General features: G+C 56.1%; 1 protein-coding gene across 3 annotated transcripts in view; it reads left to right on the top strand.

The window, feature by feature from the left end:
• The first annotated feature begins 1,648 nt into the window (after nt 1-1,648).
• Nucleotides 1,649-25,896, top strand: part of SLC29A1 (solute carrier family 29 member 1 (Augustine blood group)) — a 42,165-nt gene continuing 17,917 nt past the window's right edge. The window contains exon 1 of one of the 3 annotated variants that reach the window (XM_062571985.1): nt 1,649-1,842. The gene's annotated coding sequence lies outside the window, so the exon portion shown is untranslated. Of the gene's footprint in view, nt 1,843-15,734; nt 15,811-16,016; nt 16,162-25,896 lie in introns of those variants that run through there. The other 2 variants (XM_062571986.1, XM_062571988.1) reach the window with 2 other exon arrangements.

Here is a 25,896-nt window from a genome sequence, read left to right as displayed (position 1 = left end):
TCCTGCAGCCTGGGTTCAGTTGCACACGGGGCTGCAGTCTGAGCTGCCTGGCCTTTCTCACAAGGAAGCTTTGTCCAGCCTGTGCGTGTATCCAGCCCAGCTAATCCCACATGGCGCCTGGGCCCCTTTTTCCTGCCCTGGGAGCTCAGGGGAGAAGTCAATGTCTAGAGAGCAAATCCTGCCTGCAAGGCCCTGCCCAGCATGCTCAGGGCAGAGGCAGCTCCCATCTTTTCCTTGCGCTCTCGCAGGCAGACCTGGCCCAAGTCACCATATCAGTGGTATGTGGCTTGGAGGTGGCCGGGGGAGTGTGGCTGGACCCAGGGGCTTCTTGCATCCCAGATATTTCGCAATAGCTTCTCTAGGTTACACTGGCTTCTGCTGCTCTGGTTCCTGTCCATGCTTGGAAGGGGAAACAGCGGCTTGCCCATATTGGCCCCTGAGCATGCACAAGGCCTGAGGGGAGAAGGGGAAGTGTCCTGGGCCTGCAATCCTTGCCGCAATAGCAGGGCCTCTCCCTCCTGGGCCCTTGTACACCCTGTCTCCTCCACACATGCAGGATGGGGCTTAAAATAGAATTGCTGGCTGCCTCCCAGAGCTGCAGCAAGTGTTGGGAGGGAAAGAAATCTGAATTGCAGGCATAGAGCTATTCCTGCTACCCACCACTGCTCCTCTTCTCCCCCTTGCTGTGGCCCTCAGGGCTGGTGGGGGGCAGGCAATGCGGTGGGTGCAAGTGGTAGCAGGAGGAGAAAGAGGGCACCTCAGTGCCACCTGGAAAGGGGCTTTCTTGTGCTCCCAAAGAGGACGTGGAAGGAGATGAAGGTGAGGGGTGCTGCCTCCTAGGCACAGGGTGAGTTTGGGACCCCAGCAGCCCAGCCCCATCCGCCTCTCCTCGAGCCTCCCTGCACTCTGCTTGGCTCCATCGTTCTTGGCTCCACCACCTGTTTTCCTCCAGCCCCGAAGCTCGATCCGCGCGCACTGCCTTAACGGGAAGAGAGGAGCGAGGAGCAGGCCAGCTCGCTGGCCTCCTTGGGGCCGGCAAGGGGGCATGGCCTGGGCCGAGGCCAGCGCTGGCCGGCCAGGGCAGGGAGGCAAGCGAGGGGAGGCGCTGGCAGCACCGGCCGTGCCTGCTGGGCGAGCAGCTGCTCAGAGACGCCGGGTCATTGCAGCGATGCCCCAGGCTCCGGCCGAGGGGCCACGGGTCTGGGGCGATCGGCTGCAGGCTCGCGGCCCCGGGAGGCACGTGATGCAGCCTCAAGGGAGGTGCTGACCCACAGCAATGGGGTGTGGGCTCAGCAAGTGTGGCGCCACGGCCCGACCCCAGCGCAGCGGCACAGGGTGACACGCGCCACGGGAGAAGGGATGGGGCACCCCTCATCCCCGGGTATAGCCCAGGCGTGCTGGCACCTGCGGCACCGAGGGCGACGCAGTGGGGACAGCGGGGGCGCAGCAGGGGACCGTCCCCCGGCACACACGGTGTTTTCCTGCGGGGCTGCTGCCCGCCCGCAGCCTCCCGGCGCTCCCCTCTCCCTCTTCGTCACGCTGGCGCTCGGCCCCGCTACAGCCCGCTGACGAATCTCGCTTGCAGTTTCTATGGGAGAAGCCACTTCCCCCCGCTAATCCGCGTGTGCACGCAGCCTCTACCTGCTGAGCCAGCAGGAGCCGTGCTGAGCCGGCCGCAGCCAGCACCGAGGCTTCGAAACCTGCTCCGGCTGCAGCGCGCACGGTGCGGTGGCGGCTCTGTGGCCAGCCCCTCCACGGGAGGAGACCCTGACGCTGCACGGCACCGGGCAGGGAGGAGAAAGCCAGCAGCTCCAGCCGCGCCGGGAGAGCAGACTCCTCCAGGTAACGGGCAGGGTGCAGGCAGAGGGGTGAGAGCCACCAGCGCTGGTCTTGCGCCCACGGTCCTGGGGAGGAGGTTGGCTCTGAAGCCAGGCGCTTGCCCTGCATTTTGGTAGCACAGCTGTCCCAAGGTCACCCTGCATCCCAGGCCCTGCGCTGAGCTCCAGCCCAGGGAGCTGAGCCAAAAGCAGGGGCTTTCCAGTCCCATGGCTGGGGAGTGCTTTCGGAGCCTGGCGCTGCTGCGAGAAGTGAAAAGGCTGACGGGGAGCAGCCCCCTGCCTGGGCAAATGCTCACAGAAGAGTGATGCCCCATAGCACAGACCTCCCCCCCCCCAGGCCAGATCCCCCTCAAAGCGCTTTGTCCTCACTGGGGCATGGTGGTGCAAGCAAGCTCTGCCCGTGGGGCCAGGGAGGAAGCCCTAGGACCAAGGAGAAAAGGAGACACGGAGGAAAGACAGAGCATGTAGCATCCCTGTGCTGGGGTTGCCTGGAGCGGAGCGATGGAGGCAGCATCCCTCTTGCAGACGCTGGTGCTGCAGTTCGGGGTGGGGAAGGGGCCAGGGCAGTGCTGGGTGCAAGGCAGGGTTAGGCAGTGGTGCAGGGTGCTGGCTGCTCAGACAGGCTCCTCTTGCCTGGCCCCTGTCCTGCACCGGCGTGCAGCGCATCCTTGTCGCAGCACGCAGTGCGCTGGGACTCTGCGAGCGCTCAGCAGGTATTGCTGGCAGAGCTCTGCCCCACCGGTGCCGGATGCTGACTTGCCAGCCGGGAGCACTGGGGAAGCAGCTTCCCTGCTAGCCCTGCAGCCACCGGGAAAAACATGTAAGCAGCCATGACTGTGCCCTGGGCCACCCCAGGGTGGACTAGCTCTGCCTGCACCCTGCCCCCCGGGCTGGGACAGTCACCTGCAGGGAGGTCTAGGGACTGGTGCTGCAGAGGTAGTAAACTGGGCATGGAGGGAAGCATCTGTGCCCGGTGCCAGGAAAGCTGGGATATCAGCAGCACTTGCTTTGGGACCCGTCCCGTGGCAGTGCAGGGCAGCTGGGGTCGGCATGCTGCGTGGGTGGCAGGCTGTCCAACGTGTGCTTTTACCCCTTTTGGCAAAGATGCACTCCTACCTGCACGCCTGGGGGCTGCTCCGCTCCTCTCCTTGCCTGGGACCCTGCCACAGCGCTGAGCGTGGGACCTGTCCTGCAAGGTACAGCTGGCACCGAGGCAGCAAATGCCTCTTGGCTCTTCTCCTGCCCTGGCTCTGGCCAGCTGGGTGCATGTTTGATTAACCTGCCCCTGTAGCCAGGTGCTTTCTCATGACCCTATCCATTTGTAGGCTGAGTGCCAAGCACCAGTAGCCCACTTTCAGCCCTTGCAATGCTCCCCATCCAGCTCTTTCCTCCCCACACGCTTCTCCCATGCGACCCTCAGTGGGTTTTCCTCAGGGGGGCGGGGGGGGCTATAATCCTGGCTGCCCCCCAGGCCCGAGGCTCAGCCCTTCGTGTGTTTGCCCCGCGTGCAGAGGCGAGAGACAAAGGTACAGGCCGAGCAGGGTTCACAGCATGCCCCGTGTCCCTGCAGCCGCCGCGCAAGGTGCCTCGCAAAGTCACCGTGCTGCTCAGCCACCCTGCTAAAGGCCCAAGCACCGGCGGCATGTGGTCTCTCCCCAGCGGGTGGCGGGGGGGAAGGAGCCTGCTTGCTCCGAGGGCAGCTGCTGGCCGCTCCTGTCCCCTCTCCTGGTGCTGCCTCTGGGATGGAGCAGGCACTGTAGTGGCTGTATGGGGAAAGTTAAGGCATGAAGGAAGCCAGTATGGATCGATCAAAGGAAACGGTGCCAGGAAGGAGCTAATGGTTGGTGGGAGTGACTATGGCTCAGAACGCCTGGGTTCTGCCTGCGGCCATTGCCTGCGCCTCCTGCACCTCAGGGTCCCCCATCCCACCACCCCATGCAAGATTGGACTTGGGGCTCTGGGTGGTGGAGCAGCTCATGGGGCTGTGAGCTTCCTCTGCCGAGGTCCCTGGGCTCTTGCTGAAAAGATGGAGGATGCAGTGGCCACATGCTGTTGCTGGCTTGCTTGGGCCAGGCATTGCACAGACATATAAGGAGACCCCGCTCCTTGCCAAGCAGGGGTAGAACATTTTTTTGAGGACAAGCTAAAAGGAGCTTATAGCAGTGGGAAGATGGGGGTGAGGGACAGCAGTGACCTGGCAGGCTGTTCTGCATCAGTGTGGATGGCTGCTTACCTGAGCCAGGCAGCTGTCAGGAACAAAGCTGCTCTGGGGCTTGCTGGTAAGTCTGCCTTTGGTGGAGCTCTTTATCTTCTCAGAAGGAAAGCTGCCTGGCTTTTTGCCTGGCTTTTTGTGGGAACTGCAGCATCTCTGTAGCTGCATCTATACAGCAAGGGAAGAAGCATCACTGCTGAATGTCACTCAGCAGCTCAGCTCTTCTGCAAAACCTCCCAACTCTGCCAGCTCTGGACCTAGCACTAGCAGAAGTCAGGTGAGGTTTCTCCAACCATTTTCACCAGTTGGAGGTGCCAGGTCTTGTAGGAAGAGTGGAGAAGGTAGGGAGTAGATGATGTCTGAAGACCATACTTAGCAGGGGGGCTTTTTCTGGGAAGCCAGCCACTGCTGCTACCAAGACTGACCTTCACCTGGTTTGCCAGAAAGATTTACTTAGTCCAGGTCACAGCATTAGCAGAGCAGGCTGCGCTTCCCTGGAGATGGTGAATCCCAATAAATTGAGAGTATTTGTGTCAAGTCAGCCTTATACTACGAGACCTTGGGAAGGCAGTAAAAGCCCCACCTGTCCCTGCTGTACTGGACAGCAGCACAAGGACACCCAGCTGCAACAGCCAGCTTCGTTCCTGCTCCTTGCTGCCTTTTCTTCCAGTGCAGCGGGGAAAATCAGTCTAACTGCATGTTGCCCTTTAAGAGGTCAGGCACACTGAGGTGGCTGGCCAGAGAAGGAGCACCTCTTGTCTTTGCCATCCCATCCTTGTGAGACTCAGCAAGCGGAGTACTAGTCAGGACTGCTTGCACTGTGGCCTGCATTTTAGCTGCAAGCACAGCTCTGCAGGAGAGGTCTCATCGTGTTCAGTGTAACAGGCACTGTCACTATGTTGTGTTCTGCCTTGATCTACCCAGGGTGGCAGCAGGACCCCAAACTCTGCTTCCTAACACGGTCCCTGACATCTCCCTTCTGCACTGCATGTTACTTACAGGCAAATGCTGCCCTGCTCCTTCTCACCAAAGAGCTGGAGCTTTTGCCCTTGGATCTCCCTGTTTATACCCCAGACTTCCTAGCTACCACTCATGGCCAGGTTCTCTACTCTACCCATCATGGAATAGCACACCACACAGGACAAGCTCTCCAAATTGCTTCTTGTGCTTTGGCAACCCTGGTCCCACTTTGCACACACTGATCCCGATGCTAGTGATACCTGCATCTCCCTGCTCCCTCACCCTTGTGTTCGGACTCAGCACCATTGGTGGTACAGCGGCTCACCACTCTGGTGCTTGCCTGGCCTTTGCTAGCCCAGTGCCCATGGCGATTTAGGGAGTTTGATGGCAGATTGGTGTCTGTGTCCAGGTTCCCCTCTTGCCAGGGATCAGCTCCTTCCTCTTTTGGGCCTCCTTGCGTGCCACTCCAGCACTCCCTCCTTCTGCTTTCTCACCCTTCCTCCTGCACACATCTGGTCGCAGAGGCATTTAAATCTATAGGCCAGCTAAGCCATTCCCAGTGAGCCTCTCATGCTCCTCTGATCCCGGGGAAGGCTGGAAGCACAGAGCAGACAGGAAGATGCTCTCTGTGCACCTAGGAGACCATTTCTCTGCCCTGCTACTGCAGAGGGTGAAGCTATCCACTCAGGGCCGACAGGAGCCCAACATGTGCTGGTCCCTCTGGGGTTAAGCCAAAGGCGCAAGTTGCACTAACCAGGGGAGCTGTAGCCTACTGCCCTGTGCTTGGATGTGCAGGTCAGGCTGGAGCTCTCCAGGCTGGGCATTTGCCAGCTGGCTGTGGGCCAGCAGGGCTGGCAGCAGCACCCCATAGCCAGCACAGACACTCAAGAGCTGGCCCTGAAGAAAAGGCCAAGGCAGCTGTAATGTGGGTTGTGCAGGCCAGCTCCTGCCAGCAGAGGGTAGCAGCTCCCCATGCTCCCTCTCTGCGATGAGTTTGTCTGGGCTTTGCCCCCATGCTCCTGGAGGGGGGGCATCACCCCTGCTGGCACCTCTCCTGAGCACCCTGAGAGCAGGGAGGAGCAGCTGTTATGCACGTGGGCACCTTCGTGGAAATCCCCACACAGCTAGTTGTTGGGGTTTGGCAAACCAGCCTGGTGGCACATGTGCCACACCAGAGCAAAATTTGTCACCCCTGCGAATGCTGCGGCACTACAGCAGCAGGCTATCCCCATGCCTGCTTGGTGTGTGCGTGCCAGAGAGCACTGGCAGGCACTGCTGTGGGTAGGAGGTGGGGGCCCTGGGGAAGCGGTGCGCTCTGCTCTGCTGCATCAGTGCTAACAGTGTCCCCAAGTCCATCCTGGGTCTCCCTGCATTCAGCAAGCTCTGAAGCAAGTGCTTGAGCCCAGATATGGGCAGGGGTCAGCAGTGGGTGCCCCCCCTAGGTGCCATGCTCTGGAAGGGCCGTCGGTAGCACATAGATGGGGCGCTGCATTGAAGAGGTGGGCTTGGTGCTTCCCCCGGTCACAAGCCTCAAATCAGTGCATGAGAGGCCTAGGACACCCCTGTGCCTCGGGCAGGAGAAGGAGCAACGTCTCCACCTCTGGTACTGGTGCCAACACACAACCAGGCCTTGCGATGGGTAAAGTCAGCAAGCAGCAGAAAGGTGTGTGTGTCTGGGGCGGGGGGGGGAGGGAATGTCACTGGGGAGAGAAATGTAATGGCTGCCCTGTGTCCTTTGGAGACCATGTGGTAAAACCTGGGGAGGAGTCACAGACTGGAACCCCATAGTTCCTTGTCACCTGACATGGACACATCTCCTTATCTCAGGGAAAGAGATAAGGTCATTCCCAAGCACAGTGAAGGAACAATAGTTGCCAAACCCTAAGGCTCAGCATCACCTGCTTCAGCTTATCTTACACCCAGTGAGAAGCAGGTGCCCCTCATTTTGAGATCTCAGAAAGCACATGATGTGCCAGGCTCCATTGCATATGCCTCTCCAATGGAGCTGGGGATGTTTGCATGCCAAATGCTGGTAGTACTTGACTGGGTGGTTTCTGAGGGTTTCCTTCTCCCCAGGAGCGGTATCTGATGAGGTGCAGTCCCATCTTCTCCCCGGGCTGGCCATGCAAGGGTTGCTTGACTGCAGGTCATGGGTTTGGCTTGCCCTTCTTTTGATGTCTCATGGCTGCGCACTGTTGGTTGACCTTGGGGCAATGTTATGGCTTAGGAACACAGGAAAGCATGACTGGCAAGGGAGGTGAACTAATGAATAGCTTGTACTGTTGGAAGCTGTGGGAAATTTCCCTCCTGGATACCTTGCCAGGAGATGTTTGGGTGCATTCAGCCACAGCTCCGCAACTGATTTGCCCAAAGGGAAAAAGCGTGACAGGATAGAATTCATTCTCCAAACAGGATTTAATCAGCCGTGCCAGACGTTTACACGGAGCTGAATTCCTACATGACAGCCAGCGACTGCGTCGGGCCAGGCACAGACTCCAGCAGGCACTGCCGCAAAAGCTACTGGGGCGGTTTCAAGCCCTCATTCCCGTACATGGCCATGTGCCAGGTAGGAGCACGAGCAGGGAGGAGAGGGTCCTTGGGGCTGTGGCTGCTGCAGTGTCAGCCCAGGGACAGGAGCCTGTTGCTCTAGGCTGGCAGCACCGAGAGGTGGCATGGTGGGAAAGCGGCGGCCCCTTGCTCCTGCCTCCCTGCCCCAGGCGGACGGTTGCCAGCCCCCTCCACAGGGGTGGTACTCGCTGGCATTCAGCCGCCCTCCCCAAAAGGCATGTTGTGGCTTTTGAATGAGTGTGAATAAGACGGAGGATGTGCCTGGAAATCAAAAGAGCGCCCATGCATCCTGGCTCCCTTTGGGTGTGGATGGGCACAGAGGCCTGGGGGCACCAGGGGGACTGTGGGAAGGGAGTGGGACCACACAGCAGCTCCAGCTCTCCCTTCACCCTGGCAGCGTCCTGCTTCCCAGCCACCACAGCTCCCCTGCCAGGTTTTATGAGTACGGCTGGGTGCCAGCCAGCTCATTCCTCAATGGCCCTGCTCCTTCTCAGGACGCTGGTGCCACCAGCCAAGGAGCTGGCTGTGCCCCCAAGCCTGGCCTTAATGGGCCGGATGACCTTGGAGGTACATGTGGCTCCCTGTGCCCATGCTGCTCCTGCCAGGGCAGCCTGCCAGCTCCGTCCTCTGCCCAGGACAGCCCCGTGTTGATGCAAAGTGGTGAGGGAAGGGGCACTTGCTGTGGGCTGTGCCTTAGGCCTGGGATATCCTAATCCCACAATACGTTCCTGTCCACCTCACCTCAGAGCCGCCAGGGAAGGCCCCACTCTCCCGAGGGTTAAGCCTAGCACCTCCCGTGCTATCGTGAGCCTGTGCATTACTAATACAAATTCAGTACTAGTGTCCTGAGTTCTCAATCTCAGCTCAAGCCCTTGCAGGTGGAAACTGCCTGCTGCAGGAAAGAGGAAAACACTTTACGCTGGGCCTGGTGGCTGCTCGTCTGTCACTCAGTAACTAGCCACCCAGCAACTCCAGGGCTAATCAGTGTCATTAGGCCGTAAACACTTGTAAGAGAGAGCAAAGGGGCAAACAGGGCAGCAGCAAGGCAGCTGCTGGGGTGAGGGAGGGAGAACACATGGAGTGTGGAGAGGGTGGCAGAGATGGGGATGGGGGGGATGGGGGAAACCGCTGCCAGAGGACCACCTCCAAGAGGAAGCAGGGATGGGAGACCTTCAGCAGTGGCTTTGGCTGTGAGAGAGGGGTTGTGCCTCCAGCCCAAAAGGGAGATGAAGAACATGGAGAGCTGGTTGCAGGGCTGCCAGGGGGAGCAACAGCTACGTCCTGCTCTGTGCCTGGGAGCAGGCTGGCCTCTCCTCACTGCATCCCATTGAGATGTGGGGGGCAGAGGACCAGTCCAGAGCATGAACCAGCCTCGGGTGGCCTCTCCACCCTGGGACGGTGCTATTGCAGGGCCAGTGGCCCCTCCCCTCCCCTCCAGCGGTTCAAAAGAGGCTGGTGTGAGGCTGCACCTCAGTGCCATTCCTGGCAGCGGCCCCGCAGAGCCCAGAGCCCTCGAGGTGGCCCCTTGCCGAGCTGTGCCCGCCCAGCGGACTGAACAGGGCTTGTTCCTGCCTGCTGAGCTGGAAGGGCAGAGCCCGCGGCCCCCCTCACCCTCCACGAGGCTGAGGCCACTCCTGCCTCATCTCCAGGTTGTTTGCTCACCACGGACACAAGTGCTTTGGGGGTAGCGGTGGTGGTGTTATCACCACATAAAGAGATGCTGAGGGAGTGGGAAGACGATGAGGGTGATCGGCAGCAAATGCCTTCCTCTGCCCTGGCTCTGCTTTGCAGGTTTACCCCTGTTTCTGCCCCAGTGTGTCCTGCATAAGCTCTTTTTTTTCGCCCTGCATGAGCACTTCCCCCTCCGAGGGTGCTGTTACTGGGGAGCCCAGGGAGAGGGGTAGCGGGGAGGCTGCGTCGCCAAAAAGCACATGCAACGTGCCACCCAGTCCTAAATCACCTCCTGAAAGGGGAAGAGTCTGCCTCGCACAGAGCCCTCGGGGGAGGAAGAGGCAGAGGCTGTTGTCAGGCTGCAGATGGAGGGGGGTGCAGGTGCCTGCAGCCCACCGGAGCAGCCTCATTTCTGCTTCGTTCCCATTTTGGGCAGCAGCCTGCGTGGGCGGTGCGGGCAGCTGCAGGCAGTGGAGCAGAGCAGGTAAGCGTGGCCTCAGGGCCGTTCCTCTGGTGGCACCGGTCCTGCCATCCTCGGTCCGCGTGGTGAAGGAGTCCCCAGGGCCTGGCTCAGCGGGGAGCCTGGCACGGTAGCTGGCGGCGTGGGAACTTTACCAGGGACCAGTCACCGGAGAGGAAGATTTAAACAGCGAGCTGCCTAACTTCATCACGGCAGGTCGGCTCGCGTGAGAAAGCTGAGGGACGGCGGTGCCGTGGCCACCTGCGTGGCGCCCCGCGAGCGGTGAGGCGCGCCGCTGGATTGCCCCGCTCAGGAGGGCTCAGAGCCCCGCTCCGTCCCCCGCGGCCCCGCGAGGCGCTGCGTTGGCGGTCGGGCGAGTGCCACCTCTGCCCCGCCACCTCCCGCAGTGCATCTGCCCAGGCGCAGGGGCTGGGCGCCCCGTCCCCAGGGGACCACCAAAGGGCTGGCTGGCAGTGCTGAAACAAGGACCCTGCTCCTGGGTAGCAGCATGAGCTGGCCAGGGAGAGTGAGTGAAGAGCAAAACTGAAGTGGTCCCTGAATCATTTGCTGAACATCACGTCCCCGCAGCAAGAGGCTCAGGCAGTTGATTTTTGTTGACGATCAAAGCTTGCAGAACCATTACGGTATCATTATAACGGGATTTCCAGGGCCCATAGTGTTTTTCCCCCTGTTGGCTAATAGGTTAATAGCCTGCTGGCACCTGACAGAGGTCCAGCATCTTCTACATTTCCCTCCATGTGACTGATTAAAATCCCCACGTGCACAAAATCGGATACCGCTGCTAATCCGCTTGCCACCCTCCCTCCTGCTTGTCTGCTCTGCCTTTTGAACACACTGGGTCTCTGTTTCTTGGCAGCCCAGGCTTTTCTGTGGTGCATGTGGTTGGAGCAGAGGATCTATGAGCTGTCGCACTGCTGCCTTCTCGGGGGGCAGCGCGGGTGTCCCTGGAGGCAGGTGGAGGCAGCTGCTGGAGGCCTGCAGGGGACGTGGCGAAGAGGCGCAGCCCTTTGCTGAGCACGGCTCGCCAGAGCCTTCCCGTCCCCGCTGAACACGGTCACCACTTTCCCCCAGCGTGCTGCAGAGGGGCCTGCTCTGCAGTGCCCTGCCAGTTATGCTAATAGGATGAGATCTTGTTTGCCTCAGCCCTGCTGAGGGCTAAGCGGAGCAAACCAGCTTCGCCTTGTACCCCTGCAGGTGCTGGAGACCACTCCCAGCAGTGGGTCGAGGCACTGCGTTATGCCAGGTGCATTTTATGGCCTTGCTTTTGCATGAGCAGGGCACCGGTGACGCAGGTTCTCATACCTGCCTTTGCTCTCACAAGGGTCCTTTGCGAGCAGGATGCCTCAGCACCAGCCCTGTGCCCACGGAGGCCAGACCCGTGGCCCTGCTGGGACAAGCCCAGTGCAGTCCTGGTTCTGCCAGGTCCCAGCCTCAGCTCTGGAGACAGAAGGTCTCTTTGACAGCATGGGCAGCAGCGGTCTGCCTCTGCCCTGCCCTGGCAGGACCATCCCTCAAAGAAAACCCTGTCTCTGACCTCAGCCTCTGCTCAGACCCTTGGCAAGGTCTCTGAGGAGCCTCTGACTGAGAAGACAACTTCTGCCTTGGGAGTACAAGGCTGCGGGGGAGTTCACTGAAAATGCAAAAAATCCCTATATGAATATGTGTCAGGAGGGGAAGTGAGAATCCCACTGCTAAGAACTGAGAAACCTGCAGTTTAACTGCCCCTTATTCCAGTCCCCTGGACTAAGACAGTCTCCGTTTTGGACCCTGATGGAGCAGGCTGGGACTGCAGGCACCTGAGGTCCAGGGAGCAGTCTCAGGCTCTGTTACTAGCTCAGTGACAAGGTTGCTCATTTGTAGTGAGCAAAGCCAGCAAGCGGTGTGCTGAGCTCCTGGTTGTTTTGGAGTTGCAAAGGAAAATGTGGTTTTGTAAAGGAAATGAGAGAGAGATTGTTTGGAGCCCCCCACAACCTGTGCCTTTCGCAGCCTGATGTCCTTGCTGGGCCTCAGTTTTCTGTACCCAAAACATAGGCAAGGTAGGGGGAAAGAAAAGTGCCTCTAACTCGCGGCAGGAGTTACTTCGTATATGATTGCAAAGTGCCTGGAAATTTCCAAGGAAAAGTTTCTATGTGAGTGCAAAGGGTAAAGGATTCTTGAAACACTAAGCTCATACAAATATTGACTGGCTCCTCAGGCCCTGCGACTCAAATATTGCCCAAGAGACACAGAAAGTATTTCTTCAGATCATATGATGCATCATTACCAACTGCCTGGAATATATTTCACTTTTTGCTCTTGCTTTCAAAAACAGCTGTTTGTTTGCTTTCCCCTTTTGGATTTAGTCACCTAAGTTGAAGCAGGGAATTGCTGAGAGAGAGAGAGAGAGAGAGAGAGAGAGAGAGAGAGAGAGAGAGAGAGAGAGAAGCTTTTGTAACATGCTTGGCAACAAGTGTACCTGAAAGGAAAGCACTTTGCCTATTTGTTATGCCTGTTAAAAACTAGTTGTGAGTGTAGCCTGCAAATTGGGCCCTAGGTGATGACTTTCTTGCCTGTGGCACACTTTTGAAGTTCAGAGACAAAACTCAATCAGCTGAGCAGCTTTTTTGTAGAGCGTGCTGATGGGACTCACTGTGTTATATAAGAGAAAGGCTCTGCTGGCTATCTTCCTCCTGGAAAGCACATTTCTTCCCTCTCCCTTTGCTCAGGGGAGTATAGCAATCTGCCAACAGCAGCAGCATATTTTGGCAACACGTGCTGGTTAGTGGACGAGCGGGGTGGAAGAGTAACAACTCCCTAGGCCTCATTTCAGGCTAGCTTTTCACTTTACACTGATTATTATACAAGAGAAAAAATAGCTATGTGCATTGTAATGGTATCATACAGTGATGGTCCTGGTACCAGTTGCTGCGCAAAGCACCAGTTGTTTCCAGTTTGGAGCAGAAATAGTTTTCACAGCTGTTTGCTTCTTCTGGAAGGCTTGTTCCTATGCTCACAAAAGTGAATATGATGACATGAGAGGCATTTGGGAGCAGAGGGCACAGCAAAGGTAGTATGTCCTGGCAAAATTAAGTAAGGTGGCTCTCCCTGCCACAAGGGCTAATATTTGTCTGCATGGTGATAACTGAATGGTGACCAGCAGCACAGCCTGTTCATCACCCTTCCTTATGGAGGAGGAATCTTTTGCGGCTCTAACCGCAGGCCTGAAGCATCGCACTGCCTAAGGACTGCCTGTCTGGGGTGGCAGTGCCTCGCTCTTGGGAGTGGGCATGCTTGCAGGGAGCCCTGAAGCGCCTCTCAGGAGACAAGACTCATCAGGTGAAATCTCTGCTCTTCTGGATCAGGCAGGTGAGCTCTATTCTTAGGGCTGGATTTTAAAGAACGTTTTTCTGTAGCCTTATAGCTTTCCATAGCAGGACACAAGGCGTCCTGCTACCCCCAGGTCACCTGCTCATCCAGAAAACTTTGTCTAACCCAGCCCTGCAAGTAGGCATTTGGTAGTAGGCAAGTAGGACTGAGGACCTGCGTGGCAAGAAACAGCAAGAGGACTGTGCTGTACTTTGGAGCTGGGAACCACTGTCATACTCGGGTATTCAGCCATCTCCCATCCGCCTGCGGTCACTGATGGCTGCGAGGCTGTTCGGTGCTAATGGGTTTTAACTCCCATGTCTCATATTAAGAGACATCTATCTTTATTAAGAGACATTCTTTCCAGTCCTTGGGAGCGCCTGCATTGATGGAGAAGAGCGCTGTGAATTTGATAACATTTAATCCAGTACCCAGCTACTAAAAGCCTGGGGTGAGGCAGCAGCCACACCCACTCGCTCCTGACACGGAGACTTCCTGGAATATCAAGTCAGAGGTAGATTTTGTGATGAGTCTCTTAATGGTGCTAAAAACATTGGTGCTGGCTTCCACAAACCCAGCAGTTCAAATGGGCACCAACAGCCTGGAGCCAGCACTGAGGAATCCATGGTGGATTGGTTACTGTAGCTTTTAGCCTGTGCTAAAATTGGATTTTATATATAAAAATAAAATTTTATTGATGCTAAAATTTAAGCTTATGCTGCTAAGCTTTGAATGTGGATTTCTCAAGGGGAAAGGCAGGGCCTAAGCAGCCAGGACACTGAGTTCCCACAGACTTGCAAAGGAGTTCTCTGGGCTGGGTAGGTGACCTTGTGGCAGATTTCAAAGCTGAAGAGGGGTGGCATTAGACCACTATGTTGTTTTTGTTTTGTTTTGTTTTTCCTTGTGGATTTTGAGGTGATCTTGGTTCATGTTTTTCCCTTTATGCTGGAGAGGGTGAGACTTTTGCCAGCTTTGCAGCTCACTCAGAACAAGCCCATCCAGATCAGAGAGGTTTAGGGAAAGGCCAGGGAAAGGCAGGCCCTGGTTTTGGATCCTTCTTTGCCTGGCTGTAGCAACAGGAGATTCAGCAGGAGCTTAACTGGAGGTGGCAGCTTTTAAAACTCACTTGATCTAATATGAATTTCACACTTTGTATAACCGCCCCCAGTGTTATTATTTGGGAACATTTTATGTTGCTGACTTCCTGGTTTCAACACACCCTAGAATCTGTCCTCAAAAACTTGTAATTGCCATAAATATCTGCCATGAGGGCAGTGGGAGGAATCCGGCAGCCAGAGGCTGCTGCTGAACGAGACAGCAAAGAAGTGATTTCATAGCAGTGATGCACCAAGGTCACCACTGGGCTTCAGAAAGCACTGGCGGCTGTCTCACTCGTGTCCCCACTGCCTTTTCCTCTCGTTTTGTGCACTCTTTGCTTACATGTAGGTGTTCTGTTGGTCTATTTTAAAATGAAGGCTTAATGTTTGGATATGGTTTAGCTCAATTGGTTAGAGCATGGTGCTAATAATGCCAAGATCATGGGTTTAATCTCCATATGGGCCACTTGCTTGAGGGTTGGACTAGATATGACCTCCAGAGGTCCCTTCCAACCTTACCGATTCTATGATATGATTCAGCAGGGAAATACATATGATCATCTTGCTGAGAGTAGTGAGGATGAGAATCTACAAGACAATATGGGGTTTTAAAACTTCTAATTTTAGTTTCTAACTAAAACTGATTGCTGTCTGGAGAGAATTTTCTGAGGTTGCTTATTAATGTAGAAAACCCCGTAGCAGTCAAACTTTGCAGTTAGTGCATAAACCATTACAGGAACTTCCTGACGTCACTGCCTTTGACTGCGCTGTGTAGGTGAACAGATAGAGAAGAAAAAGGGCCATGTGTGGAGTGCGGAAGCACTGTGAAGCACTGATCTATGCAGAAATATTTCTGCAGATGTTTAGCCGGCTGGGTATGGGACTGAACTCATGGGCCTGCTGAAATGGTTTACTGTTGGAGAAAGTACCCTCAATTCCACTGCACCTTATCACTTATGCAAAAAAAGGGGGGGGGGGGTTAATTACAAATGAGTAGTAGATAGATATCTTCTCTGCTTGATTAGCATGACAGACTGTGAAAAGGAGCCTGGAGGTGGCAACCTGAAAGAACCACCCCTTGGTGCTGATGCCCACTTTTGGGTGCTGGCACTGCTGTCCTGCAGACAGGAATCGTTACATTTCCGGGGGTCTGCAGACTGGCCCTTCCCCGGTAGCAAAGCCACCAACACACATTGCGAAAAGCTTCCTCCCTCGCCACCCGCGCGGTGCCCGTCGGCTGCGGGGCCTTTCCTAGCGCGGAAGCGGAGGGGCGCGGTGCAGCTCACCAGGGCCTGCCTCCCTGCGTTCAGGGCTGCAGCACTTACTAACACGGGACAGTGGTGCACAGCCCGAGCTGGGCGCCGCTCACGCATACAGCGGGCTGCCTTTTTTCTTTCTTTCTTTCTTTCTTTCTTTTTCCGCCACTGCCGTGCGCGCCCGGCAGAGCCCGCGCGTTTTCGGCGCGGAGGCTGCGCTCTGCCCGGCGGGGCGGCGGCGGAGGCGGGGGCCGGCGGTGGGGCAGGCCCACGGGGAGGGCCGGGCTGGGCCGGGCCGGGCCGGGCCGGGGGCAGGGCCAGGGCCGGCGTGGCGCGCTCGAGCCTGGTGGTGCGGCGCGGAGCGGCGCGGAGCCGGGCGCAGGTGGGTGCACACCGACGGGGCGGGCGGCGGCCGGCCGCTCGCCGCGGTGCGCCGGGGATCCCCTTCCCTTCCTCCTCCTCCCCGAAATACGCAGCCGGTGCGGACCCCCGGCCCCGCCGCCGCCTTCCCGAGCCCGCCGGCGGGCGGCCCCGCGGGCACCGCGCGGCGCTGGCGGCATCTGAGGGCGGCTAAAGCGGGAGGAGGAGACTCGGCCCGTCCTTGCGGCTGGCGCGCAGCCGGGCGGTGGGAGAAACGGAGACGGGAAGGTTATTTCCAGGCGGCACAGCGGGGCGGGCAGGGCTGCGCGGACCGGGAAGCGGCGTGCGGCGGCGGCGGCCGCCTGTTCTGAAGGTATTGAGTCCGGATCTCTCAGTTTTTGCTCCTCCCCAACCGCCGGCTCTCCTAAGCGGTGGGGCTGGTCTCCTCGCTACCAGCACCCACCGAGTGAGCGCTAGCCTGCTGCAAGACTCCCGGGCGCGTGTGGCCGGGACTCCGGTGCCGCCGCAGAGGGGGAGGCTGCGTGTAGGTCGTGGCTCTCTCTTGGGGGAGATGTTTAATGCCATAGCTGCCTCTTAGGGTGCCGTGTTGTTCTTCCTGCCAGTCAGTGCTGCTTCCCGCTGGAAGTACAAATCCCCTTTCACGGCTATTCCTGGAGTAAGAGGGAGATTGTGCCTGTGTGTGGTTTGAGGGACCCAAAGCACGCTGATGCTCTGATCCCCGCAGCTTGGGCGAGTAGGTCCAGATGTAGAATTTTACCATGGGGTCCGTGCAGTGATCCCTTCTCTGCAAGGATGTGCATCTCTGGCAGTTAGGATCAAGGCTTGTGTGTTTGCACAGCAGTCGTTGCCAAACTGCTGCAGTAGCGCACGTGCTGTGTAAATCTGCTGGAAGGCACATGGGCTGGGCGTGCAGACTGGGCGCCACGTGTTGCTATGCAGGGAGGCAGGCAGAGCTTCTTGTCTGGTAGTGGAGCAGGTGGGCATGAGAGGCTTTTGCTTCAGAGCCCTGGTCCTGGTTTGCACTGGGTCTGCATAAGGTAATGCTCTGAGCTGGTGGTAGGATGCAGAGGAAGGTTTCAGTAAGTGTATTCCTATGCAGATGAACTGTGCTAACAGAGAGTGTGATCCAGGCAAGAGCGCAGGTAGCTCCATGTGGAGCCCTCTGTGCAGTCCTCCCATCCCTGTGGTCAAATCTCTTCTCTGCTAGGTACTAGTTTTGGCCCAGCTGACATAGCCTCTGCCTACACTTGCCAGTACTCACGTCTGCCTTTCAGGGATGGGCTGTGGAGCTGCAGACTGTGGGAAGTCAGCAGTGGCCAAACCCCAGGGCTGTGGGATCGTGGACAAATGAGTCTATATCCCTGAGCCCCGTAGATCCCCCAGGGCTAGGGGCAGCAGTAGGAATTCATGCAGCTGTTGGCCCAGCTGGATGTGCTTCCTTGCTGATCTGAGGCAGGAAGCTGTTCGGCTGCCCCCGAGTTGCCTGTTGCAAGCTGACACAATTGAAGGAGTGCTGTGAATGCCGACACAGGAAATCCCACTCCCCTCCTGCACTGCATCTCGTCTCGGCTGCATCTTTTCCGCTCATCAGTCCAGCAACCTGCTGGGCAGCCATGGGCTTCCCAGGGCCTGCTTCCACTACAAGGCTAACTCAAGATGTGACTATGCAGGAATGCTTTTCTTTGGGGTTGCTGGCTGCTGAGGGTGACTTGTGGGCTGTTGATAAAATCACAGTGCAGCATGGATACTGGAGAGCCCTCCTGAGCACTCCTATTCCTGTTGTTGCCTTGTCTTCCCGGTAGGACAGGTAAACTTTCTTTCTTTTCACTGAGAAAGTCTTAATGGAGCAGAGGAGCTTTCCAGGTGGCCCTAAGGGCTGTAGCATAGGCCTTAGAAGGTGGTTTGCAACCGGGCTGTTCCCCTTTGCCCATGTCCCAGTATTTTGGACAAGGGCATACACTGTACAGGGTACCTAGAGTGAAGTGAAGGGAGAAGAGGGTAAAGAAGGCCACCTCAGCCTGACTCAGCAAGCACATCCCCTGCATATAGGGCAATAAGGCAGCTCCATCCTGCTATTGTCCTTCTTCTCCCTGCCTCCCCAAGCTGCATAATTACCTACTGGCATCACTTCCCAACATGACATTCCTCCTCTTATTATCTGCAGGGTGGGGGGTGTTAATGAGCCTCCTGCTCTTTGAAGATGACTATGGGCTTTGTTCTTGCCCTGGCCTGACCAATCTTCCTCTTTGTCGTGGTCTGGGAAGGAGCCAGGGTGCAGAGGATACAACTCCCCTTTCACCCACTCCTGTACCTCCCATGCTCTGTCCTTCATCCTTCGGCACCACTCACAGCTCCCCTAGCAAAGGCAGAGCTGGAGACCGACCCTTTGGGCAAGGAGGAGCCCAGGAGCAGCTGACTCCCCTGGCTAGATGGGAAGGGGCTGAGCTTAGTGCTAGCTCTTCTAGTGCTGCAGCCTCAAAGCAATGGAGTGAGCAGCCAAGGGACCGTAGCAACACGAGCTCTCAGGTTCTCTTCTCCATGCTAACTCGATATCCCTCATCCCTTTACTCACCCGCTAGCAAGATCAGGCTTGAAGTAATATGTGGAATGAGCTATGGACTTTTGCAGATGGGCAAGAGTCAGGCTTAGGGGTCAGGGGTCACACAGCTATTATAATTTGACTGAGTGGTGTGATGAAGACAAGGTGCTTCCTAGATTAATAGTGTGCAAGACATGGGATTGGGGGAGAAGCGTGTGGGGTAATGTGGTTGGTCACGTCAAGATGTATCATTTGATGGACCCTGGGAGTAGGATCTCACTGCTCCCAGCTGAAGTAGCAGCAAAGCGTTGCACCGCCTTTCCCACTCCAGAATCCTGCTGTCCTGGTAGCAGAGATCCCAGCATGGCAGAGGAGCCATGGTGCTGCAGGGGGAAAGCATAAAAGAATTGTTGCTCCCACAGGACAAGTGAAGCTGTTGAGAAAGGGCAGTGTTGGCTTTTGTAACTTAGTTTCTGATGTCGGAGGTGTAAAGACAAGTCAGCCTTGTGACATTTTGGTTCTATTCTAGCTTGGGATAGACTTTTCCTTGATCTTACCATTCTCTGATAAAGGGGAAGCTCAAAGCACTGGATTTACAAGGCCATTCCAGAGCTAGGAGTGACACAAGTTAGTGAGCTTGGTATTCTGGGTGCAGCACTCTAGGCTGTCTCTCAGTCTCTTGGATAAGCTGTGGGTAAGCACAGACTAGCTTCATCTCTAGGAGACCTGTTTTTGTTCAGGCAGATGAGAGGCAGAGGCTTACCGTCTGCCTGCTAGGTCATACAGAGGAAGCCAGCAGAAAATCAGAGAGATTTCCACAAAGCCTTGTGTTCTTCCCCTCACACCAGTGCCAGTGGGTTTTTCTTTTAGTTCATTTCCTTTAGGACTTTTCTGGTGGGAAAGCACCTCACTGTGAAATTTCCAGTTCCTCCCATTGGGAGCTGGAAATTCACTGAGTGAGAAATCTGGGAAGCTGCAGAGAGGGGAGGCAGAGAGAGGCCGGTAAATGGAAAGAAACAGGGCTGAGAAAATGGTTCAGTGGGTTAGGAGCAGTGGTAGTACCAGTGGGGTACTCATTTGGCCTCTTGTGCCAGGCTACACTGCCTGCTCGGGGCACATACCAAACTATTGTACCAAGAGTGAGTCACTGCAGCAGGGCTGGGTCTCCTCACAAACATGTGGCGTCAGTCTACGAGCTTCGCTGGGCAAAGGACAAGACGTCAACCTGAACTTGTATCGTCACCCCCAGACTGGGAACGAAGCGGCTCCAGCCTCCGCATCTGCAAGGCTGCAGGGGAGCCAGCCTGGGCCACACTGCCAGCATGCTACGCAATTCTGGGCACTGGTGCCTGTGGCTACAAGTATGGACATTGCCACTCCCTGATTAATTGCACCTAGCACAAGTAGCCATCAATCCCAAACAGTGACGGGAGCCAATTTACACATGGGGGAGCCAATTTACACATGCCGCTGAAAGCTGGGGCAGTCTCTGGCAGCAGCCACAATAGCAACTTCTGAAACACCTCACCCAGAGCTCCTCAAGGAGAATGGAGATGGTGAGGACTTGCCCGAGGGGTGCAGTCCTGTTTGTGCCTCTGCATTTCTGCAGGCTTGTTTGTGGGAAATCTTCTTGAAAGGAGCTCTGTCCTTTAAGGCTTGGGAAAAACTCACAGCGAATAGATTGGAGAAGGTGGGAGAGACAGATCATACATCCCCCTTCTTAGTCTAGCCAGGAGCTCAGGGTTGATGACAGCCTGCCTGCTTTCAAAAGTCTAGAGATCTGACTTTTTTTCCCTTGGTACTGCAGACAAGCTCCCTTATGGTATTTCTCTGCATGGCATCTCTCCCTCCTCCTTGAAAAGTCTCCTGCCATGGGGTACTCTGATGCCTGTGTGCACCCAAGGAACATGTGCAGCTCTCTATCCCAGAGCCATAACTACAGCATCTTCGAGGAGCAGCCAGATAAGAGTACAGACAGAAATAAAAGAGAACTGCATGTTGGTGGAGACTGTGTGACTATGGAGCCAGCACAGTGCTTTCAATCAAGATTAGTAGATGTTGTGCTGCGGTTGAGGACTGTAGTCAGTTAGACCTCTGTGCTGTCCTTACAAGAGCAGGAGCATTACCCATTAACTGTGGCAGGCAGACCATACCAGCACTCAGACTGAAACGTAACCAAGCTATTAAGAATCAGTTCACCTTTCCCTGCAGCTTTTCTTTCCTGTCTTCACATCCGCTCCCTATGGCAGCACGAGGCTGGTATGGCCATAGAATCATAGAATCTGTAAGGTTAGAAGGGACCTCTGGAGATCATCTAGTCCAACCTCCCTGCTCAAGCAGGGTCACCTAGAGCATGTCAGACAGGGTTGCAGCAACAAGGACTCCCTTGCTGAAGCCCAGGCTTGAACCAGAGACTTTTAGATCTTCAGGTCTTCGCTCTCCCAGCTGAGCTGCAGTGAACGGCATCAGAGAACCAATCAGTTCTCGATTTAGCTCAGGAAGTGTAGGTTAGGTGAGTGGACAGTGAGGTGGATTGAGAACTGGCTGAAAGGCAGAGCTCAGAGGGTCGTCATCAGTGGCGTGGAGTCTAGTTGGAGGCCTGTGACTAGTGACATCCTCCAGGGCTCAGTACTGGCTCCCATCCTGTTCAACTTCTTCATCAATGACCTGGATGAGGGGACAGAGTGCCTCCTCAGCAAGTTTGCTGATGATACTAAGCTGGGAAGAGTGGCTGACACACCTGAGGACTGTGCTGTCATTCAGAGAGACCTGGACAGGCTGGAGAGCTGGGCGGAGAAGAACCTCAAGAGGTTCAACAAGGGCAAGTGCAGAGTCCCGCACCTAGGGAGAAATAACCCTAAGCACCAGTACAAGCTGGGGGCTGATCTTCTGGAAAGCAGCTCTGCAGAGAAGGACCTGGAGTGCTGGTGGATGACAAGCTGACTGTGAGCCAGCAATGTGCCCCTGTGGCCAAGAAGGCCAATGGTATCCTGGGCTGCGTTAGGAAGACTGTTGCCAGCAGGTTGAGGAAGGTGATCCTGCCCCTCTACTCAGCCCTGGTGAGGCCTCATCTCGAGTCCTGTGTCCAGTTCTGGGCTCCCCACTACAAGAGAGACATGGAACTACTGGAGAGAGTCCAGCGTAGGGCTACGAAGATGATCAGAGGGCTGGAGCATCTGCCTATGAGGAACGGCTGCAAGAGCTGGGCCTCTTTAGCCTGGGGAAGAGAAGACTGAGGGGGGGATCTTATCAGTGTGTATAAGTACCTGAAGGGAGGGTGTCAAGGGGATGGGGACAAACTCTTTTCAGTTGTCCCATGTGACAGGACAAGAGGCAATGGGCAGAAGTTGAACCACAGGAAGTTCCTCCTGAACGTGAGGAGGAATTTCTTCCCTGTGAGAGTGACAGAGCACTGGCACAGGTTGCCCAGAGAGGTTGTGGAGTCTCCTTCTCTGGAGATATTCAAGGCCCACCTTGATGCAACCCTGTCTAACGTGCTCTAGGTGACCCTGCTGAGCAGGTTTGTTGGACTAGATGATCTCCAGAGGTCCCTTCCAACCTTACTGATTCTATGATTCTATGGTTCTATGATCTGCCAGGGCAACTGAGGCTGGGGCAGATCCCAGAGGCAGCAGGAGCTGGGCAGCCAGGCAAAGGAGCTCTGGCTTGCCAGGAGAGCTGGCCGTGGGTGCCACTGTCGGCTCCACTCAGGCTCTGCAGCTGGGCTGGCTCAGCCTGCACTCAGCATGCTCCCAGTGCCCTCTGGCTAACCTTCCCCATCCTCCGTGTGTAGCAGTTGCTAAGTTGGGGAGGCAGAGGGGGATGGCCCCTCACAGCCGCGTACCTTCTGGGAGCCTGCCCGAGGGCTGAGGACGCCAGCCTGTGCCCACAAGGTGACCTTAGTACCAGGCCTGCTTGACGTGGCTATATGGATTGTCATTTGTAGTACGAGGCATAGTTTGCTTACCCATCACGGCAGCCTTCCCTGGACACCTTCCGAGTCCTGGCTCACAGGCTGTTGTTCTCTCCTGGGCTTCTGGCATGGGTATGAGCTCCAGGAACTGATTTCTTCTTTATGGCTGCATAGGGGAGTAGCCTCCGCATCCATGGTGAGAGCACAGGACAGGGACTCAGAAACTCCCCGTCCCCATACAGAAGTTCAGGCGATGACGCTCTTTGTGGCCTTACAGCTTTATGATTCCCTGCTCTTCTTGTCTCAGAGACGGGCTCAGGGAGGATGTGCCGCTCGACTTGTGCAGCCACACTGCTCAAGCAGTAAGGATGCGGTCGGTGCTCCTAGGAAGCCTGCTCTCCCGGGGCATCTGGTGGGGCGGGGGGAGATAGCCCACTGTTCTCAGCCTACTCTTGAGCTGCAGGCCTGGAGAGATCCTGCTGTTGTCACTTTAGGACAGCCTCATATAGAGACACCCTGAAGTTCCCCAGGGAAGGACCCACTCTGGCTGCAGAGAGGACAGGCAAGACAAAGATGTCATTGCCAAGCCTGGAAACGGGGCTGAGCCGAGATGGGAGCATATCTCCAAAAGCTGTGTAGGGGCAGCTCTTATAATTACCCTCCATCATACAACGCTCATCTGGAGTGAAGAGAAACTTTCATTAAGAAACAAAAATTAACACCAGTGAAGTGCATGGCTATCTACAAGTTGTCTGCCACCAGCTGTCCCTCCCTTCCTTTCCCTGCATTGAGAGGGGAATGTGTGTGCCAAAAGCAATTGCTTAAGCAGGGTTCAGCCAATGGACTCTGTATCATCTGGGATCACCATGTGAGTACATCAACATCCCAACATATTCAGACACCCGGACAAGCTCCAGCAAGACTTGGGTGCATAGCCGAATGGCCAGCCCTCTCTGACAGAGGTACAGTATGCTTGAGTCTGGTCAGCAGAAAGATTCAGATCTGTCCTCATCTCCTCTGCTCCTTGAGTTAATGTTCAGGAGGCCTAGTTGTAGGCATAGTCCCTGCCCTGAGGAGCTTGCACACTAACATCAACATCTCCAAAACCCCATTCATCCATTTTCTGGATGAGCAGAGGAGGTAGCAGGTGGGCATGAGCAAGGCAGCGGTGCATGCAAAGCCTTCATGCAGGAGGCTTGTCCTTTCATGGCTGGTGGTATCCCTGAGGTGTCTCTGCAGATGCTGCTTGTTCCAGCCGGCCCTCAACTTTGTGGCTGTGGTGCAAGAGGTGGGTGGCTGGTTACATAGAGGTAGTAGCATATGCAGGGAGGGATTTAGAGGGGATGTGACTTGCCCTTTCCTAAGTTGCGGACAGACTTCTTATTGTTGGTTGTGCAGGCGAATCTGAAGCCCTGTTTTGCTGGGATTTAGGCAGACGCAGGGGAGACTTCTGTACCTCCTGTTGGCTCTGCCTGACTAATCTTGCTCACATAAATGTTTTCCTGTCCCACAACCAGGCTGTTTGCCATGGGTTAGCTGGGGCCAGTGCTAAAGCAGGAGGTTTTTGCTCTGACTTATTCCCTCCTAGGGAGGTGTCGGCTGGAGCCAGCGACGCTTGGTCTGGCTGCACTCTGCGAGATCTTTAGTCCTGCCACGGCATCTGGGGAAGCTGAGTCGTTCATGGAGGAGGGGAAAGGGTGGGAGAAGTGCCTTATGTCGTTTCTGCCATGGGTGTTTACTTCGATTCATTCTGCTTGCTCCACTCTGTTGATGACTTATTACTGCCTTTGCTTTCTGTCCCCTTGGTGCACAGACCATGCATGGACCACAGGTTGCTTTTGGAGCTGACAGCAGCGATGTGGTGATGCTGGTTCGCAGAACCACTGTGACAGCAGCAGTATCTTTCCTGGAGCCTAATATAAAGGCAGCTGGGAAATAGTGTGTGGGGATCCTGGAGGTGCCCCAACTACTTGGACTTACGAGCATGGCTTTACCCTGCTGTTGGGAACTGTCTGCAACTTTGGAAATGACTGGCTTTGGGCAGGGTCTGCATGGGGTGAGGCGACCAGCTGGAGTGTTCAAGCCTTATTGCTCCTTTTGGTCCTGGGATTGGGAAAATAACGGGATGTCCTGTGGTTGTGACAAAGGGTACATGTGTGTGAGGCATGTTCCCTATAACGTGTAGCAGAGCCATCATGTCCCTGTCCATCATGAAATGGCTGCATTTAGCAGCTGAGGCAGTTAAGATGCCGTGGCTGTCCAAGAAGTGAGCTGATTTTTGGCAGGACAGGCAGCTGGCAGAGGGACTGGGCAGGACCACAGCCAGTGCCAAAACGTCCTTTCCTGCTCAGCATCCCCTGTTTCCCAGTTGGGCTGTGAACATTTCATGCTGAAAGCGGTGGTCAGCCAAGGTCTCTGTTCCTGAGCTGGCCTACAAGCAAAAGGCCACTTGGTCTGTGGGGGCCCAAAATAGCCCTTATATTTTGTCCCAGCCACTGGCCACAGCTGATGCATAGAAGATGGAGCCAACCTCAACCCGCCAGAGGCTCGCGGCAGTTGGCTGGGCCACACATCCATCCCAGCCTCTGTGAGGAGCTGCCAATTGTCGGGGAAGAATTACCCTCCAAATTTTGGGAGCTGGAAGGATGGTGGTGCCAGGGGAACATTGTGTTGTTCTGGCTTTGGTTTCACTTCTCCACTCTCCCCCCCTCGCCCTCCCTCCCCACCCTAAATTGGAAGCAGCTGCAGGGCTCTGCAACTCACTTGGGCTTTCTAGCCCAGCCTGCCCAAACCAGCCTCCAAAATATTGCTGAGCAGGAGCACAACTAGCTGAATGAGAGCTCTGCCCCTGTGAAAGCATCTCAGGAGGTATGACAACCTCCAGCTCTCTCTGCACAGTACTCCTGGGGCAGAGGTAGTCTTGTTTTATCTCAGCCCTGAAATCAGGTCTCTCACTTGCTCACGGAAGCTCAGATGGGGAAGCACGGCACAGCCTTGCGAGCTAGGCTGGAGTGCAGCGAGCCAGTGCAGGACAGGCTGCCTGAGGCAGCTTTCCTGAAAAGGCTGTGCTGTGCTATCTCCCATCCCATCCAACACACAGTAGTTCATACCAGCTCAAGACAAGGGTTTGAGCCCCAGGATAGCTTGGTTCAGCAAATGCCGCTCACTGCCGGGAGGTCTTGCTTGCTAGGGGGTCCTGGCTGCTCCAAGCTCTGCATGTTTCCATCTGGGACCAGCTTGATATGGGAAAGAGCCGGAGCTGGAACAAAGCAGCAGCTCATGAGCCTCTCCTGTGAAAATACCCCAGGATGTGGGAAGATCCTGGGCTCACAGCAGGGAGGGGCTGCTGTGGGAACGTGCAGTCTTCTTGGTGTTTGGCTGTAGGCTTCCCCCATACTCCCTCTTGCATGCGGCTTTGCAGCTGCATGAATCCTTACGGAGTTTCACACCGGAAGTGCCCTGTTTTGGGAACGCACATGCGAACCCCAGGGCTCTCTAGTGTAAAAGGAGCTCTGGTAAAGTGCACGGTCACATCTGGGAAGAGGACCATCGCTAGGGCTGAGTTGAGCCCTCCAGATCTCCTCCTGGGAGACTCTGCACTTAGCTTGGGGAAGGACTGGGGGGGGGGGTTGAAA

The sequence above is a fragment of the Rhea pennata genome, chromosome 3 (genome assembly GCF_028389875.1).
Source record: "Rhea pennata isolate bPtePen1 chromosome 3, bPtePen1.pri, whole genome shotgun sequence".
NCBI classification, from domain to species: Eukaryota; Metazoa; Chordata; class Aves; order Rheiformes; family Rheidae; genus Rhea; species Rhea pennata.
The sequence above is the reverse complement of the archived record's forward strand: the minus strand, read 5'-3'. Positions and strand labels throughout refer to the sequence as shown.